The sequence below is a fragment of the Herpailurus yagouaroundi genome, unplaced genomic scaffold (genome assembly GCF_014898765.1).
Source record: "Herpailurus yagouaroundi ecotype Mexico unplaced genomic scaffold, PumYag 203, whole genome shotgun sequence".
NCBI lineage: Eukaryota > Metazoa > Chordata > Mammalia > Carnivora > Felidae > Herpailurus > Herpailurus yagouaroundi.
This window is the reverse complement of record NW_024412434.1, coordinates 30,253,472-30,273,502: the sequence shown is the minus strand read 5'-3', so window position 1 is coordinate 30,273,502 and position 20,031 is coordinate 30,253,472. Positions and strand designations below refer to the sequence as shown.

The following is a 20,031-nucleotide window of genomic DNA, read 5'->3' as shown; positions in this document are numbered from 1 at the left end:
GAGACGATTCAGTTCACTGTTGGGCTCATTGGTGAAACACAGAACATGCAGTCATGGCTGTCAAAGCAAAATGAACAAATTAAAAAAATATAACCATGAATGCAGGTGTATGAACTCCTCTGGGAAGGTAATGCTGTCTGTGCTAGTTCAGAGACCAAAAGTAGTACAGGGAGCTACCCAATCCTATTCGGAAAAGAAAAAGTGTCATGCACGTAGTTTCACTGGATCTACTGGGTGGATGAGTAGGCTAATTATCATTGCTGTATGCAGAGGCACCCAGGGGTGTTGTGAGGGATTCCCAATGCTCCCTGGATCCTGAAGACAACGGGTGTTCTTCTCTCTCCTGTGGTCAGTGCACTGAAAGGAAAGTAAAACATGAAACTGAAAATTGTCTTTAATCCATGACTTTCGTACATGGCACACATGAAATGACCTCTCAGCCAATCTGTTCTCCCAATTTAAAATGAAGGCGATAAGACTTCCATTCACTCCCTCGCCTTTCAGCTAAATAGAAGACAACCAGGGGCAGCGGACCCAATGGCATAGTCAAGAGCCAAGGAAGAGTGAATGTCACCAGCATATTGGTATTACTGATAGCAGATAGTGTGACCTTTTGCTTACAAGGTTAGTCTAATCACACACATGTAGAATAAATGCACAAGGTAGTCTAATCACACACATGTAGAATAAATGCACTTCAGAAATGCACTTCAATTTGTAACTCACATTAATAGAAGAAATACAAGCACATACTTAAAAGCCATCAGCAGTACCATGATATTGGTTTAATTTTACTGCCTTTGACCCTCTTCCTCCCAGTAAGTATTGCTTTTGCATAATATGTTAAATTTGATTACAAAAAAAAAAAAAAGCAAAAACAAAAACAACGAAACAAAAGAAGACAAGCCACAAACTGGAAGAACACACTTGGCAAAAGACACATTTGATAAAGGACCGTCATCCAATATAGAAAAGGAACTCTTAAAACTCACCAATAAGAAAACAAAACAAAACGGTTAAAAATGGGCAGAAGACCTGAGCAGATCCCTCGCTGAAGAAAGCACACAGATGGCAGATAAGCACACGGAAAGATGCTCCACGTCCTGTGCCATCGGGGAACTGCAGGTGAGAACGGCAGTGAGGAAAGACTGCGCACCTGCGGAATGATGAAATCCAAACCACGGAGGGCACCAGACAGGGGCGCGCTCCTGGGGCAGCAGGGACGCTCGTTCACCCCTGCTGCAAATGCAGAACAGGACAGCCACTCTGGGAGCCAGTTTGCTGGGATTGCTGGACCATATAGCAAATCTGTTTTCGATTTGTTGGGAAACACCGCACTGTTCTCCATAGTTGCTGCATCACTTTACAGCCCTGCCAGCAGCACCAGGATTTTAATTCCTCCACATTCTTGTTAGCACTTGTTATTTTTCTGGTTTCGTTTCTTTTGTTTCCCACAAGAACCATTCCAGTGGGTGTGAGCCACTCAGTATATTGCGGCGATTCTCAAACAACAGATTCTCTTATAACTATCCTTGTCTTTTTGAAGAGATTTTTTTTAATGTAGAAATTCCACGTTAACTTATTATTTCCAGGTATTTAAAACGTAATTCATTTATCCAGTGAGTGCTTTGTAAGCCGACCCAAGTGCATATGGAAACACATATAGTGGCCATAATATTTTTAGCACATTTCTAGGTCTTTTAAAAATGGTGTGCACGATAAATTCTTCCAATTACAGAAGTGGAAACCAATGAAATTAAAAGCAGATTTATCTTCTAAGCCCAGGTTAGGCAGTCCTGAGTCTCATGACAATTTTGAAAGAGGATGAGAATAGGAATTTTCATTTATCTTTGGTTATAATTGAAACATTTCTCATTACTTTTAGTTTCCCGTCAGTTTTTGACAATGAAGTGATACCAAGGTCTGAGATTTTGGGTCATCGGGGAAATCCAGTGGGTATTCCTGTGTTGAATGCTTTTAGGACTCGCATGATCTCCTTAGGAGTCTTCAATTCCAGATTGCCATTTTGCAAATTCATATTTTTATTATAAGCCCATATGTGAGTTTTATTCATATTTGGTAGATAGTCGAGATGAAACTGAAATATTTTTTACTTAAATTATGTTTTTAATTTTTTAACGTTTATGTATTTACTTTTGAGAGACAGAGAGAGATAGAGACAGACAACACAAGCAGGAGAGGGACAGAGAGAGACACACACACAGAATGCGAATCAGGCTCCAGGCTCTGAGCTGTCAGTACAGAACACAACACGGGGCTTGAACTCAGGAACCGTGAGATCATGACATGAGCTGAAGTCGGACGCTTAACCAACTGAGCCATCCAGGAGCCCGTTTGTTAAATTTTTTAATGTTTATTTATTTTTGAGAGAGCGAGAACACAAGAAGCGGGGGGCAGGGAGAGACAGGGACGGGGGATTCAAAGAAGGCTTTGCACTGTCAGCACAGAGCCCAACTTGGGGTTCAAGCTCATAAACCATGAGATCATGACCTGAGCTGAAGTCAGACGCTTAACCGACTGAGCCACCCAGGTGCTCCTTATCTAAGATTATTTTATGCTTTTTCATCTCGGAAGCAAGAAAAGGGAAAAAGGAAAGCAGTAAGTGAGGAGTCTACCATTTCTTTCGTGATTCCACCAGAGACACTTGTAATTCAAGGAGATTTGTGAAAATAACTGTCATGTACTCTTCAAATGTTCAAGGTCAGGAAGGACACGGAAAGTCTGAGGCACTAATCCAGATGGGAGGAGACTACGAGGCAGAACAGTTGAGTACAACATGCCTTCTGAATTAGATCTTCTGCCTTCCCAGAGGGCATTACTGGAAGAATTGGCAAGATTTGAATGAGTAGATTAGATGGTGATGATGTATAATATTAATTTCCTGATTTTGACATTTGCATTTTGGTTACGTAAGAGAATGTTCTAGTGTGTGAGCATTACACACCGAAATGTTTACAAGTGATGGAGCATCGTGCTGACAGCTTATTTCCAAATGGTTCAGGAAAAACAAAGAGATTCTCTGCTGTAGTCTTGCAAATATCTTTACGTTGAAAGTTATTTCTAGGTTACAGATTATCTAGACAAGAAATTAAAGATGAAATAAAGATCTTTTATTGGACAAGTAAATATTTTTGAAAACATTTAGGGGCTCATCCTAAATGTGACTTGGTTGATTGAGCATCCGACTCTTGATTTCAGCTCAGGTCATGACCCCAGGGTCGTGTGATCACACGTTGGACTCCATGCAGGGCATGGAGCCTTCTTCATTAAGATTCTCTCCCCCTCTGTCTACCCCTCCCTTGTGCACATGCCCACTAGCTCTGTCTCTCCCAAAAACATTTTTTTTTTTATTTAAAAAGCAAACTGATTTATTTTATTCCAAGACAACTAGCCCAAAGTAATAATATTAGGTAACCTTATTTTAGACTTTGTATTTCATAACAGTCTGGAGATGCCCTGGGTGAGAGCTGTATGATCAAGCACAGACAAGATTAGACCTATGTCTGGTAGGCCTTTGTTACATGATAATAAAAAAATAATTGACTATTCTGTTAGAAGTTCTTTAACAGGAAGCTAGATAGAATATCTTGTCATTTTTGTCCCTTAAGAGCATCTTGTGTGAACGCTTCAACATGCAAAACTCATATGTGCCAAGGGAGCAAGATATAAAAAGGCATATTAATGCATTTAAAACTTGTGAGCAACAGAAGTGTCCTATAGTCTGTCACAGATAATAGGGAAAAATGTGGTGGCTTCATGGTGCATCAGATTAAAATAAGTGAGCAATTTCCCATAGCTTGGGGATACGCATGATAAAACCTTTCGTGACAAGTACATACTTCCCTTCTCACCTACCACCAAATGCGAATTCACAGTCACTATTAGACAGGGAAAATTATTTGATAAAGATGTTGCTAAGCCCACCAGAAATGCGTTACTCGATTTCCTAAAGCTGTTAGTGCTTTGAGTGAAGGGAGGGAAATACTTCCTGCATAAACCCTGAAACCTCTTCCACCGTCTCCTGTCCTGTGAGTATATTTATGTCACATTTGAATTACTTTTAGTTTTGATGTTTTCGTCTCTTACAAATTAGCTTTCCTGAACATTTTTTGTTGTGCTGTTCATTAAGACATAATGTGAATTTTTTGAGGATAATTTACAATGAGGCATTACTTCCAGATTGTTCTAATGGTAATTTGCACTCATGAGTCTCTGATAATTCCTTATGTCACAAAACCCTTTTGTATCATACTTAACACACTTTATCTTTTTTTAATGTTTATTTTTAAGAGAGGGGGGAGAGAGAGAGAGAGAGAGAGAGAGAGAGAGAGAGAGACTGGAGGAGGGGCAAAGAGAGAGAGGGACAGAGGATTCAAAGCAAACTCCATGATGTTAGTGCAGAGCCCGATGAAGGGCTTGAACTCACGAACTGTGAGATCATGACCTGAGCAGAAGTTGGATGTTTAACTGATTGAGCCACCCAAGTGCCCCATACTTACACATTTTTAAAACATATTTATTTATTTTCAGAATGAAACACCTGGAGAAGAAGAAAGGCAACCTGAATGGCAGATGCTTTGAGTTATTTTAAAGACCCATCTGGAATGAAAGGTCATGGCAAAGACATCCTCTGTGGGTCGGCGTCATGCTTGTGTCTTTGCCACTGTCTTCACTCATCCACATGGTAGAGATCAAAGCTTCCAGAAGCTTCAAACATGGTAAGGACCCAGCATATGGTAAAGAAATCGGATAAGCCTCTTAGCCCCAGTTGTGATTCCTTGGAAATGAACCTGTCGGTGGCCGGGTCTAATTAGGTGGGCCCCGTTTGAGGTGATTGTTGCCTAAACACAAGACCATCACAGGTGCTGGGAGTCACCCATGTGACCATGTGGATTTGTGCAAGGGTCGTTTCCCAGTAAGAGGCCGCGGTGTGGGGAGTAGACAGATAATCCAATACTCTCACTGTAATTATAAATGGAAAACAACATTAACGATTATGAAAACATGTCTGACTAATTAAAACACCTTTTTAATAGCATATTCAAAATATTCAAAAAATATGTTATTTGTATTAAAAGTAGTTTCTTATGGGGACATAAGATCTCCAAGTTTACATTTCTTCAGAGCTAACGTTAGTTTGAATTTCAAGTATACTTGTGGTACGACCTTAAAAATCTGCAAGAAATTAAACAAATATTGGATTTGGCGACCCAGAAGTTCACACCATAAGACTTAGTTCTCTCTTTCTATTCCTCTCCCATCTCAACAGAAAGTAACATCTCGATCGAACTTTTGCCATAGACGTCTATGTAGTGGGAGCCAGAAGAAAGATAGTCCTATGGGGGTGGGCCTTAGGAAATAAACCATGTCAGAACTGGTCTGGATTTGACAAGCAGTGCTAGATATCTGAGTCTCCTAAAACCTCAGCATGTACACTCATAGCAGTCTCGGCAATTCATTCTAGAGTTCAGCCGCCACCTCGTGAAGTCTGGCGTTATTTCTTAAAGAGCTTCCTTAGTACAAGAGTGACTGGTCAATTGTGAGTGATGTTTTTGAGCTGCACACCCTTGCTTTCAACAAGACCATACATCTCGAGTGTTTATAGGCACAACTCACCTCCACCACATTAGAAACTGGATTCTTTCAGGGCGCCTGGGTGGCTCAGTCGGTTAAGCGTCCGACTCTTGATTTCAGCAAAGGTCATGATCTCACGTTCTGTTGAGTTTGAACCCCACATCAGACTCTGTGCCGACAGCATGAACATTGCTTGGAATTCTCTGTCTCCCCCTCTCTCTCCCCCTCCCCCACTTGCTGTCTCTCTCTTAATAAATAAATACATACATACATACGTACATACATACATACATACATACATACATACAAAAACTCGATTCTTTCTAGACCTCAGACATAGAGCTAATGGGCCTAATGCAGTAGCACCTAGGCAAGGGTGCCATGTCGGTGCTAATACAGCTGTGGTGTTGCTGTGAGTGGGGTTTGTGAACAGAACAGTTAAAGGCATTTCCCAGGCGGATACAGTTCAGCATCAGCTCTGGCTCACCGTGTTCTCTTGGGCTTGGAAATCCTACTGAATCCGCAGCCATTTCCTGGTTTTTCGTACTCAGTGAAATGGGGACAGGAGGGTAAGTGAAGTCAAGGCAACAGAGTAAGAAAAGAGGACTTCCCCTGAAAGTAATGCTAGCTATTATTGCTAAAATCAATACGTTTATTTTCATCTGTATAATTTTGATTTGCTTATTTCCAAATTGGAGCACATATTTCATTATATTGGTATTTCAGCTAAAAAAAATTGTTGTTTCAGTATTGTATTAAGAAGCAATATTGGGTTTCTGGAAATGTCAGATTATTTTCCAGGGCTTGATAGAAAGCTGCTAAATAAGAGATTATGCAAAAAAGTGTCAGATTATAGTACTTTCAGCTATTGAAATACATGTGTGGATCTCCAGAATTACTAAACTACAGAATCATCTGTCCTGATCCTTTCGACCTGAAGCCTTGAATTTTGAGCTCTATCTTCAAAGCAAGAGCTCCTTTTGAAAGATTCTGCGTGGAAGAAATTTCTAGAGATTTTACTAAATTCCTGGCAAAACCCTGGGCTTACAAAGCATCGACAGAACATACCCTTCGTTATATAGCTTGTGTGATTTCTATTCCAAGATAAACTTATTTTTTCCTTTCTACATCCGAAGTGAAGACAAAAGAATAACTTGTTACCCTATCCATAGATAAACTTTCTGAAACCAAGAGGACTCTGGGTAAATTTTAATTTTTTTAAATTGTATTCTTATAGTCCCTATGTTCCATTTCTGTGTACCCCTAATTTTGTTTATTTCACATATATTTTAAGGACTTCAACTGGGAGCATTTTTATTTTTTCTTTAATTTTTTTCATGTGTATTTATTTCTGAGAGACAGGGAAACAGAGCAAGAGCAGGGTAGGGAGGGAGAGAGGGAGACACAGAATCCGAAGCAGGCTCCAGGCTCTGGGCCATCAGCACAGAGCCTGACACAGGGCTCGAACCCACGAACCGTGAGATCATGACCTGAGCCGAAGTCGGGCGCCCAACCGATTGAGCCACCCAGGTGCCCCAACTGGAAATAGTTTTAAAACATAGTTTGGTAACAGTCAAATTAAGTCATGGTGTGTTGAGTACATTAGGACCTTCAAGACATTTGCAAATAGCTGAGTAGTTTCCCTATCAATAGTAAAATTGAGTAACAAGAAGTGTATGGCATAATATGGTTTGGAGAGTGAGCTCTGATACTCTCCATGACTCTTAGCTGTACATGGCAGCTTTGGTCTTCAGAGTCCAGACGAGGTGATTGTTTAGGTGCGGAGGGTGGCCCAGGATGTCCTCTGAGTTGTGGGAGGTGAGGGCACCTTCCAGTGTAGTTATGGACTCAGGATCTCAGCTTTCAGGGTGACAGCCTGACAAGTTCCAGCTCCAAAATGAGCCTATTTTAGACAAGTTGCAGGTCCTCTCCTTCAGTTTCCTCATCTATAAAGGGGAGATTACAGTGGCGCTGGCTTTGCAGTATCATTCCAAAGAAACAGTGCATCTCCCAAATTTTTGACTTAGTCAGGAAACAAATAAGGAAGGATAAAGAGGGGATGACTGTGGAGCTCACTTCCAATCTCAAAGGAAAAACCAAGCTCAGACAGCAAGACTCAACCACTTTATTGCTCTTCAAAAACGACATGTCCTGGGAAGGTAGACTTTGCTAAACTGTTGAAGGTCTGTAGGCTCAAGTGTCCTAGTCCTTGCAGTGACCTGACTTCAAAAAACCTGCCCCTTCTCCATGTGTCTTCCCATAACCTTTCTGAGTTTCTCTTTAACAAAAAGATTTTTGGTCTTGGTGGGGAGGTGATCTTTTCCTATACTCAGGACGAGATAAATCATCCCCTCAATGGATGTGTCAGATCTCATCCAGCCTTGTCTAGGCATCTGCAAAACAGGTTTTCTCCCTCAGGCTTGCCCTGGAAGCCTGGGGGGGGCAAGGCAGGGGTGGGGTTTGGAGGGGAGTGTGAACTTGCCTTGGTGTTCATTCCTTGGTGGTGGGCAGCCTTGGCCTTGGCGGGCTCTGTGGAACTGTGGGATAAATTCCTATTCTGTAGGCCCCCCTGCCCGCGGCTCCTGGCCATCTTGAATTCCTGCATCGGAACAAAAGGAATAGGAAAATGCGTCTCATCTTCTGATCAGGATAGTTCAGTTCACTGCCGTCCTGCCACCTGCAGAGAGAAAATGGTGGAGTCAGACCCCCATTCACTGGAACCCCAGCACATACACTGGTGTCTCCCTGTTAAAATAAGCAAATTCTTATCAGCCAGCATCTGCTTCCCGTTCCCTCCCCCGACCCCCACCAAGAGCCTGTCTACCAGATTTTTCATTGAGAGACTTCCCCATGGAGTATAATTCACTTCGTTTTTGCTCATTCATAAGATTTTTTTTACATCTCCCAGCTGCAAGTATTTTAGGCAAATTTCTGAGGACTTAGAGTTGAATGAGACTCGTTTGAATAAGATGGACCCACAGCACAAAGCGGTCAGAGGTCTTTGGAAATAGGAATTCACACAACGTGCGATTTTGGGTGTCAGCATGTGATTCCTCCATGAAGAAGCCTGGCAGGAACGTGTGTGCCCCGTCTCTTCGAAAATGACGTGGATTGTTTTTTAATATGCAAATGTCCGGAAAAGACTATTCTTTCTCTCTCTCTTTATTCCCCCCCTCCAGAAGTTGCCGGTGCGAAGCACGTAATCCAGACAAAGTAAACTCATCACTTTCATACAACACAAAATCCAATCGCTATTCCCGGGCGTTCCCATGGCAACTGCCTTCCTAAGCAAACTTCTCTACAAAATATACAGCTGTTACTTTATCTCGTTGCTAAGTTCCCCTGACAGAGCCACACTATAATAGCCACTCACATATATGTGCTTAAAGGGGAGGAAGCTCCCACGGGCCTCACACAGCTTATCTTCTAAATGATAACTGAGGAATTCACCCTTCCACCTTCAGCAACAGATGGGGTTTTCTCTTCTCTGCTTTTGAAACTGCGCCGTGTTAGGAAAAGTCCCTGCAAGTCTTCAGTACACATTACTGTTAGTTATGTGAGTAGAACTTCTAGTTTGTTTTTTTTTTCATTATCTGACAGTGAACAGTATGTTAAATTGCACAGATTTCTGTTCTGAAATTTCATATTCCCATAGTAAATACGTCTTATGTCATTGTTGATTTTAATTTCTTTTGGCATAACTGTGACTACAGTAGTCTTTGGGTGCCAGTTATCCCTGTGCTGAAAACAGGTAGGTGCTGCCTGTCTCTCGAGAGAAACCAGTAGGAAAATTGAACTCATTTTATCAGACTCCAGCCCTGGGAAAGACTGCTTTTCCTACTGTATGTCCAACCTGAAACGTGTTTTATCACCAGTGAAAGCTGTAAAGAAACCGGAAGAAAAATAGGACCAAGCCGTAAAGGAGAGTCAGATTCCTATGAAATATTCACGGTGAGGATCCGTTGTCTCCAAAGCGAAGGGACCAGAGCAGGGAGGGAGGCAGGTTGTATATCCCAGAGGAGGAGGCAGTGAGTGCAACCTGTCCCCCAAAACGATGGAGTTTGGTTTCGTCTCACCGTTAGCCTGCTGTATCCCTCCATCGCTTCCCCTTACAAGAGTGGATTTTTTTTTTCAGTTTAATTTCAGCGAATTTGACAAGAAAACTGGTTGCCCATGACCCTTAAGATGATAGTTTTCAGAAAGATTCATTGCTGGCAGTGTTAAAGTGTATTTTTTTTTTTATTTTTTATGAGAGTCAAAAATGGCTTATTCCTGCAGTATTTTTCATAGAAGTGAAGTGCAAAGAGAGACCTGGCCGCTGTTCATTGCCCACATCAGGAGTGGGTGTGCGTCAGCCGGCACACGGGCACCGTGGAGATGGACAGGGAGAGCAGTGTTGGGCTGTAGCAGGGGCCATGCGACGCCTTCATTTATAAATTGAAAGGAACCCATTGACTTGATTTTCCTGAAAAAAAAAAAAAAAAAGTCCACAAGCATTAGCTTTGTCATAGTCTCACGTGGATTACGCCGACATCAGGGTTTATATGGAGGACACATCCGCCTTCAAATTCACATTCACTTTAGTGTTTTTTCAGATCCTTATTAAGCCATATAATCTTTCATGCACTTCAGTGACATCGATGATTTGACGAGAAGAACCCCTCGTCTTGATGAGGATCAGAATCCTATCGGGGCGCCTGGGTGGCTCAGTCTCGGTCGGTTAGGGTTAGCTCAGGTCATGATCTCACGGTTTGTGGGTTTGAGCCCCACATCGGGCTCTGTGCTGACAGCTGGGAGCCTGGAGCCTGCTTTGGATTCTGTGTCTCCCCCTCTCTCTGCCCCTCCCCTGCTGTCCTCTGTGTCTGTCTCTCAATAATAAATAAACGTTAAAAAAAAAAAAAAAAAGAATCCTATCAGGAAGCAGAAGATGCCCAGGAAGGGGCAGAAGGAAAAAAGTTTCCCTGAGACGGCAGTGATTATGAGTGTACGTATTTATATATATTCTTTGTTATCCTGGGATGCTTCTAACTCCACTGTATGTGGGGTTTTTTCCTTGGAGGCCATTAATTGTTTGCTCTGGATGTGTGGGAAGATCTTTATTAATGAAATTGATTCTACTTACGAATTGAAAAACACGCGTGTCCTCTGGGACACATCACCCCTCCCCCAAGCGCCTTGGCCATCACCAACCTCATCGGCGCCCATGGAACCGTGAGCCCCGTGAGTGGCGCTCCAGACCGAGCCCCGCCTCACCCAGAGCCTGCCTGCCTCTCTCTCCATTTCTCTTTTCTTTTCTTTTTTCTTTTTTTATGTGCAAAGTTTTCCATTTTTAGTGTTCAGTTAAATAAAATAAATCTTTGGTAAACAAACCCAGCACAAGGCCAACAACAATAAAGGAATAAAAAGCACGATATACAGAGAGTCTAAGGTTACACCCTGTTGGGCATCATGGTCAGACATGCCCCTTCCTTAAGGGAAGTGGGGTTTTTGCCCTCAGGCGTCAGTATCAGTCCCTGTCTGTCAGCACCAGAGCTGAATAAAAACCAAGAAACCAGCCCTGAAAAATGTTGAAGCATCTCTGCATATCCTTTTGGCTCATGGACTCCGAGTGCATGGGGACTCCTTTGAAGGCAGCCTCTTCTCTTCTTCCCAGGACGTGGTTTCCTGTCACTGACAGGGTCCTGCTTGTGACACTTGGAGGTTGACCTGTGGCTGCTGGTGCTTGTGATATCACCGTGCAGGGGTTGAGAACAAGCCTGGCTTAGAAAACGGCGCAGGAGAGAGGGAGGCCAGTTGCTGAGAGGGCGGAATGCTGTAGTGGCTTGCCTGCCTTGTTGGATTGAAGGCGTGTGGGCAGAAGAAGTGTGGGTGTAAATGTGCACGCTAGTCACAACGGAGGGAAAGCCTCAGCCTCATCCCATGAAGTTTCCTCAGGCTTAACACGCGAAGCCAGTGTCGGCTTTGCTGCAGGGGAGAAGCTGGCCGGGGGCTCAGCTCTACCCAGGCCATCCCTGCCTGCCTGCCTGCCTGCCTGCCTGCCTTGAGGCCACCACAACCCCTTAATAACAATATTGTTAAGTATAAACAGAGTATACCCTTCATAATACAAATATGTGTATACACATTTATGTACATTTGTGTACTGATTTGTACATACATTTATTTATATATACCTTCTACATATGTAGCTAGAAACTCAGCTGGGTTTTTTGGTCGGGGGGTGGGGGTTTTGTTTTTCTTTCTTTTTTCTTTTATTCACCACAGGAAGCAGCCTAATTAGTGAGATCTCCCCAGAAACCAGAAGGACTGTATACCCAGGTTCCATTGTCCCCCTATCCCTCCAGGATCTCACTTTGCTTCACCTTGAGAAAGGGTATGATTGTATGATGTTGATATTCCAATGCCCAGGTCCTTCCCCCCACCCCATCCTGTGTAGCCTTACTTAGAAATTCAGTAGCGATGTTGTTGTTGTTTGTTGTTACTGATTTTTAGAAGTGCATGCTGTAGCTATTAATAACAGTTACTGGTAGAGGGGTGTGTGGGGAGATATATGCCTGTATGTTATTCCTCATGGCCTGTATCAGTTAGAAAGCTCTTGGTCATGCTACAGTGTAGCAGAGAGCCCCAAACAAGAGTAGGCTAAACAGTGAAGGTTATTTCTTCCCTTCCTCACCCAAATTCTCCCGCAAGTCCAGATGACACAAATTTGTTCATGACAAAATTTAAGCCTCGTCTTTGACCCACTTTCTTCCCTCTACCCTTAATATGAAAATCGGTAGCCAAATCTGCTTGAATCTAAACCCTTTACTATCTCTCAACTCTATTAACTGCTTTCTGTCACTGTCACTATTTTGGGTCAGCACCCTATGCCAACCAGGTTACTGTCCCCTGGCCCCCCCATTAATAGCACCTGCCTCTAATCTTTCCACAGTGCACTCCCAGGGAATTTACTTATACGCCACTGGCCCATATCTTCAGGATGGTGTCTGCGCTACTTACCCCCAAGTTGTACCAGTTCTGAACAAGCTTGCTGCCCCAGTGTTCTTTTGAACCCATATCCATCCCTCTACACAAAACTGATTGTTGTTCTGTTTGTTCATAGCGTTTCGAGTTCGGTCTCAACCTCAGGCCCCCATAAAGACTGTTTCTTCTCTGGAGTGTTATTTGCTGCTCATTAATATCATTAAACTCCTAATCTTTTCACTATCTTAGATATCACTTCCTCCAGAAATCCTGCCCTACCTCCCTGAACTCTAGTGTTTATTACAGCATTTGTAAGAATGGACAATAAGAATCTGCACCTGTAATTCCTGAAGGCCAGGATAGAGCCGGAGCTCTGCCTTGATTGTCACCGGATTGCTCTGCCCAGCACCGTGCCTTAGCCTTAGTAGATAGTCAGTGAATGTTCATTGATATTTAAAAAATGGGATATCCTGGGGCGCCTGGGTGGCGCAGTCGGTTAAGCGTCCGACTTCAGCCAGGTCACGATCTCGCGGTCCGTGAGTTCGAGCCCCGCGTCGGGCTCTGGGCTGATGGCTCGGAGCCTGGAGCCTGTTTCCGATTCTGTGTCTCCCTCTCTCTCTGCCCCTCCCCCATTCATGCTCTGTCTCTCTCTGTCCCAAAAATAGATAAACGTTGAAAAAAAAAAATTAAAAAAAAAAATGGGATATCCTAACCCTAACTCAGATAAAATGTGGTGTAGAAGAAATTGGTTTTTTGCCTTTATGAAACACCGTATCTTGGTGAGCAGAACCACAATGACATCTACCAAGTTCTGCAGGGAAAATGTAAAAGAAATATTCTGGAATTATGTCTGTTCACCTCTATTATTTCTCGAATGCAACCACTTTTTAATTGTGGAAATTAGGAATTTACATACTTATGAGTTATGATATTTCAGAGCATCTCGTAAATCTGTTTCTACCACAATGTTATTATTATCAATGGAGTCTAGAATTTATTATCAATTTAATCTATAATTTGACCATTTGTTTTCCAAATGTCCACATCATACAATTTTCAAAACTATAAACTGGCTCGGGGTTTTCTCAGGTATTTGTATGCCCTTCGTTATTGTCAATAACAATGTAATCTTTTATTCATTCATTTATTCATATGTCCATCCAATATAAAGTAGGAACTATGGGCAATAAGAATGAGAATAATGCTCGGTCTTTGACTAAAGTTATAATTTAGCTGAAGAGGCAGCCATGTCTCAGCAAAATACACAGAGGAAAATATTCTCACAAAGTGATAAATACGGTACTGGAGAATGCCAGAGGAGAGATTGTAAAAACATTCATGGAAGCTGACTTCTAAACTGGAGTGTGATGATTAAGTCAGATTTCAATGCACAGAAAGAGAAGATGGTGCTTCAAGGGTGAGGGAATGGGGTGAGAAAAAAAGCAAGGTGGTCCCAGATACTCGGGCAGAGGAATGGAGTCCAGTGTGGCAGAATCATAAGGTGTATGATGTTATGGTAGAAAACCAGGGGAAGCTAAAAAGCCAGTTCTTTTTTTTATTTAAAAAAAAATTTTTTTTTCAACGTTTATTTATTTTTGGGACAGAGAGACAGAGCATGAACGGGGGAGGGGCAGAGAGAGAGGGAGACACAGATTCGGAAACAGGCTCCAGGCTCTGAGCCATCAGCCCAGAGCCTGACGCGGGGCTCGAACTCACGGACCGCGAGATCGTGACCTGACTGAAGTCGGACGCTTAACCGACTGCGCCACCCAGGCGCCCCTCTTTTTTTTAATATTGTCTCCAGGTTTTTTATTTTATTTTATTTTTTTCAATATGTGAAATTTATTGTCAAATTGGTCTCCATACAACACGCAGTGCTCATCCCAAAAGGTGCCCTCCTCAATACCCATCACCCCCCCCCCCACCCCCCATCAACCCTCAGTTTGTTCTCAGTTTTGAAGAGTCTCTTATGCTTTGGCTCTCTCCCACTCTAACCTCTTTTTTTTTTTTCCCCCTTCCCCTCCCCCATGGGTTTCTGTTAAGTTTCTCAGGATCCACATAAGAGTGAAAACATATGGTATCTGTCTTTCTCTGTATGGCTTATTTCACTTAGCATCACACTCTCCAGTTCCATCCACATTGCTACAAAGGGCCATATTTCATTCTTTCTCATTGCCATGTAGTACTCCATTGTGTATATAAACCACAATTTCTTTACCCATTCATCAGTTGATGGACATTTAGGCTCTTTCCATAATTTGGCTATTGTTGAGAGTGCTGCTATAAACATTGGGGTACAAGTGCCCCTATGCATCAGTACGCCTGTATCCCTTGGGTAAATTCCTAGCAGTGCTATTGCTGGGTCATAGGGTAGGTCTATTTTTAATTTTCTGAGGAACCTCCACACTGCTTTCCAGAGCGGCTGCACCAGTTTGCATTCCCACCAAGAGTGCAACAGAGTTCCCGTTTCTCTACATCCTCTCCAGCATCTATAGTCTCCTGATTTGTTCATTTTGGCCACTCTGACTGGCGTGAGGTGATATCTGAGTGTGGTTTTGATTTGTATTTCCCTGATGAGGAGCGACGTTGAGCATCTTTTCATGTGCCTGTTGGCCATCGGGATGTCTTCTTTAGAGAAGTGTCTATTCGTGTTTTCTGCCCATTTCTTCACTGGGTTGTTTTTCGGGTGTGGAGTTTGGTGAGCTCTTTATAGATTTTGGATACTAGCCCTTTGCCCGATATGTCATTTGCAAATATCTTTTCCCATTCCATTGGTTGCCTTAAAAAGCCAGTTCTAAATTAGGGAATGACAGAAACACCAAATGAATAATTTGTCTTTATCATATATTCAATGGGAATCCATTGAAGATTTTTGAAGCATGAAATGTCCTGAAATTGACAAACATAAATGCAACACAGAGATGAATGACAGAACCTGAACTGGGGGCCAAGACTGTGGAACTCACGGACGCCAAGAACGATGAAGGACTAGAGTGTGGGACTAGCACTGGGACCGCCCAGGGGAGTTCAGATTAGAATATGGCAACTGTAAGCCCGTTGGGTCTGAAACCCACAAAGATTTGTTACTCGTGGAGCTGGAATAGAGAATGAAGGAGTCAGAAATATAAAAATACCCTGAATTTTGGTATTTCTGAATTGTCCTTCCTAGATATAGTATACACTCGTTGTGAGAGCATAGACACAGAAATGAAATGAAGCACTGGACTGTGTTCCACCAGTCATCTTCTCACAGACCACAGCTGGTATGCATGCCAGCCCTTCAGAGACAGTCGAATACTGTTTTCTTGTACTGAAGCTTATGCCGAATAGTTTTTTATATGCGTATGTGCTATTTTCCCCAAATAAACGATTTCTTTCCAAAGAACATAAGTGTTCTAACTGGGAATGATCACTTGGAACCTCAATTCCACAAGTTAAGTTTTTGGGTTTTTTTTTTTTAACGTTTATTTATTTATTTTTTTTTAAATTTTTTTTTTCAATGTTTATTTTTGGGACAGAGACAGAGCATGAACGGGGGAGGGGCAGAGAGAGAGAGGGAGACACAGAATCAGAAACAGGCTCCAGGTTCTGAGCCATCAGCCATCAGCCCAGAGCCTGACGCGGGGCTCGAACTCCCGGACCGCGAGATCGTGACCTGGTTGAAGTCGGACTCTTAACCGACTGCGCCACCCAGGCGCCCCTAACGTTTATTTATTTTTGAGAGCAAGAGACAGAGCGTGAGCAGGGGAGGGGCAGAGAGAGAGGAAGACACAGAATCCAAAGCAGGCTCCAGGCTCTGAGCTGTCAGCACTGAGCCTGACACAGGTCTCGAACTCACAAGCTGTGAGATCATGACCTGAGCCGAAGTCAGACACTCAGCCGACTGAGCCACCCAGGTGCCCCCACAAGTTAAGTTTTAAGGAGTGTATTAGTGAGTTCAGAATTGGAAATACTGAGCTTTGTCATATAGGCAAGAGAAACATATGGAGATTTTCATGACAGAGTCAGATATTTGAATCTAGATTCACAGAATGAATATGGTTAAGAATATAGGTCACCAGTTTCTATAAATTTATTTATTACCTAATGTAATGCCTCATAAATAGGTCATCATTAAATGCTTTGACTGCTAATAACATCAATAAAAACTTGAGGTAGTAGAAATCTTCCAAAATCTTGTGGTTCTCAAAGTCAGTTTTAAGCATTGATGTTTTATTGATTCCAGAAAAACGTCATGTAAAATCTCTCTTCGATGCCACAGGACTCAAGATGTAGACATTTACAACTTTAGAATAGTACCCTAGAGAGAAATTTGCCAAGAACTAATAATCGAGATGTTATACAGTCAGCCCACTGTGATCTTTATTAGACTGCAGGATCATGAACTATATTTCCTACTTCAGGACCTACAATAAAGATTTTTTTTCAAAATTGTAATAGGAAATACTCCATAGCATGTTGTGAGAAAATTTATTTTAAAAATATTTCACATCCTGTGTATTTTGAAGCCCATCTAAATTGCCATTTAAGGCACTGGAAATGTACGGTGTAAGAAAAAATAATAAATTCATGCAAGCTATAGTGTTTCTTTTCTCCTGAGAGAAATTCAATACACGTAGAAGGAGTAATAGAGAACCATACATGTTATCTGTACTGTTAATTAAATTGGTTGAAGAGCAAATCACTGGGACTTTTTAGTGTTCTAGATAGATTCATATGTGTTGTCAATAATTTTTAAACATGGAGCGCCTGGGTAGCTCAGTCGGTTAAACATCTGATTCTTGGTCTTGGCTCAGGTCTTGATATCAGGGGTGTGAGTTCATGCCCCGCGTTGGATTCCGCACTGGACGTGAAGCCTACTCAAAAAAAAAAACAAAACAAAACAAGCTTATAAATATTTTTGAAACATGATGAGTGCAAGAAATCATTTAGGTGCAGTTGGTTATGGATCCAGAAAAAAAAAAAGATTCTCGAGTTAGTGTAGAAAATAAGAAAGTGGATGGACATTCGGAATAAATTGAGAAACTTAGAGACAATCTGGTTTCTAAAAGTAAATTAACTTAGTGATAATTGTAACCTTATGGGATATATATATAGAGAGAGAGAGAGAGAAAGAGAGGCTTGCACACGGAAAAACCAAATCCTTGGCAACCCACCTCACGAGTGCACACCCAAGGACATGAAAGCATCTATCTGCCTCTATGTTTCCCAGTCCACAACCTTCACTGTTTAGAAGTAGGAAAACAAATGGCCTGGATCTGTCAGAAATTACTCCCACCTGAAGCCTAGTTGGCCTCTCCTTCCTGCTGTGTATCAGGTTAAGTTCAGCCTGACTTTCTTGAGAGGTGGGGACAGCCTTGAACATGTGTTAAAACTGACTGAGACATGCTGTTTAAGCATAGTTTCATCTCTGTTCAACTTGCCGGCACCTCTAGGAGTTCCATTCAGTTTCTACTGTCCTTTTTTTTTTTTTTCCTCCTCTGAACTGAATTCCCGAGGCGTATATTTAAAGTAGATTGCCAATATGTTCAGGTTTGGCGATGAGAATGCGTAGAGAGTATTATAGTTATAAAATAAAATAAAAACGTAAGCAGTGGATCCTCATTAGCAAGTGGAAGATTGGCAAGAGGTCCAGAGCAGCCCTTGTCGTGATAATTAATTAAATACATGTACTTGACGAAAGAAATGCTCACAGTATGTCAAAATGAATGGCAAAAGGAAGTGAATCAGCAGGCAGAAACGCAGGTGCCTGCCCACCATCCTGCAGCCTTAGCAAACAGCCCTCCCGCCTGCTTCCTCCTCCCGAGCCTGCCCCCTGCTCAGCTCAGAAGCTCCCTGCTCCTCCTAGCCTCCTACCTTGGAACCAGTCTATCAGCCTTCCAGCCAGAAAACTGACAAGTCTTTCTCCACCACTCTTTGAAAACGCGACTCTTCCCGGTTGAAGACACCTCACGGGACCCTCTCCCTGTTCAGGAGAGAACCCATTCTGTGGCTCGGGGGGATTTTCATAATCTGATGCCTGGAATTCTTGCCACTCCAGACAGAGACCACATTCCCCAGCCTCCCTGAACTAATTACATTTCGTGGAATCTACCATAATCTGACATTCCTATTTTCTCCCACTGGTGTTACTCTCCTTCTCCATCACCGCTGTCTCCAAATCAAGACTCAGTTCATGAGTCCCGCCGTTCAGGAAGCCTTCTCAGGCTTGAGACCCACTGCCCATGCCCATGCCCTGCCTGTGCCGCTCGTGTCCTGGGCACATTCAAAGGGTGTGTTTGCGCCATTAGTTCATTCAAATACTTTTTTTTTTTTAATTTTTTTTCAACGTTTATTTATTTTTGGGATAGAGAGAGACAGAGCATGAACGGGGGAGGGGCAGAGAGAGAGGGAGACACAGAATCGGAAACAGGCTCCAGGCTCTGAGCCATCAGCCCAGAGCCTGACGCGGGGCTCGAACTCATGGACCGCGAGATCGTGACCTGGCTGAAGTCGGACGCTTAACCAACTGCGCCACCCAGGCGCCCCTCAAACACTTTTTAACAGATGTACATGTGTATCAGATTTATCCGGAATCAGCATTGCTCTCCACGGTTGGTGATCACAAGGGTAAAATTAGGCGGGCTTCGTACATAGACTGCAAAATGTAGTTGTGTTGTCTGATGACTGCTATTTGAACTTGATTCATGATCTACCGTTTAAGCCTCTGGATCCACCTCAAAATTGTGTTATAGATTTTGAAATACTTTGTTGTCATGTTTTTACTGTTATGAATGATTATAACTTAGTACATGGAAATTACCTCTCTTTGAAGAACTATATCTGAACAAAATATGTGAGTTATTTGTTTCAGGATAACAAGTCTGAGGGGAGTGTGTTTAAACAATATAAAAATAAATAATTTGGGGGATTTATTTGGGGAAAAAAGGAACGATTACATGAAAGATGGACAAGAAGTAGATCAAAGCAGTTTTCAAGAATACATAAACAAAAGAAAACAAAGAAAATTGGTAAAATAACAGGGTTATATAAGAAATAGGGGAAAGACTAATATAACTAGAAAAGAACAGACATGAGATAGTTGATATAAGGAGAAAATCTGAACTGGATTGTCATCCAAGCAAATTGGATGACAAAACTTAGAAAAGAAAATATTGTTAACATAACAGTGACAAAATCCTGTTCTCTCTTACAGAATAATATATAAAATATTTGGCAGATATTTTCTTATAGTAATAGAAAGTGAGAAATAAAACAAAATTTTTGTCTGGCTTATTTTTACAGAAAGTTTGAATGTTACATGACAAGTATCCTCCTTCTTCTTTCTTCTTTTTTTGAAGTTTATTTATTTTTGAGAGAGAGCACGCGTGTGTGTGTGTGAGCTGGGGAGGGGCAGAGAGAGAGGGAGACACAGAATCCTAAGCAGGCTCCATGCTGTCAGCACAGAACCCGATGTGGGGCATGAACTTACGA

The 20,031-nt window shown here is 42.3% G+C and overlaps 1 long non-coding RNA gene across 1 annotated transcript; it reads left to right on the top strand.

The window, feature by feature from the left end:
• The first annotated feature begins 4,557 nt into the window (after positions 1 to 4,557).
• Positions 4,558 to 12,752, top strand: LOC121014600 (uncharacterized). Its single transcript, XR_005783302.1, has 2 exons — positions 4,558 to 4,739; positions 12,527 to 12,752. It is a non-coding gene; the product is annotated as an uncharacterized LOC121014600 (long non-coding RNA).
• Positions 12,753 to 20,031: the final 7,279 nt, after the last annotated feature.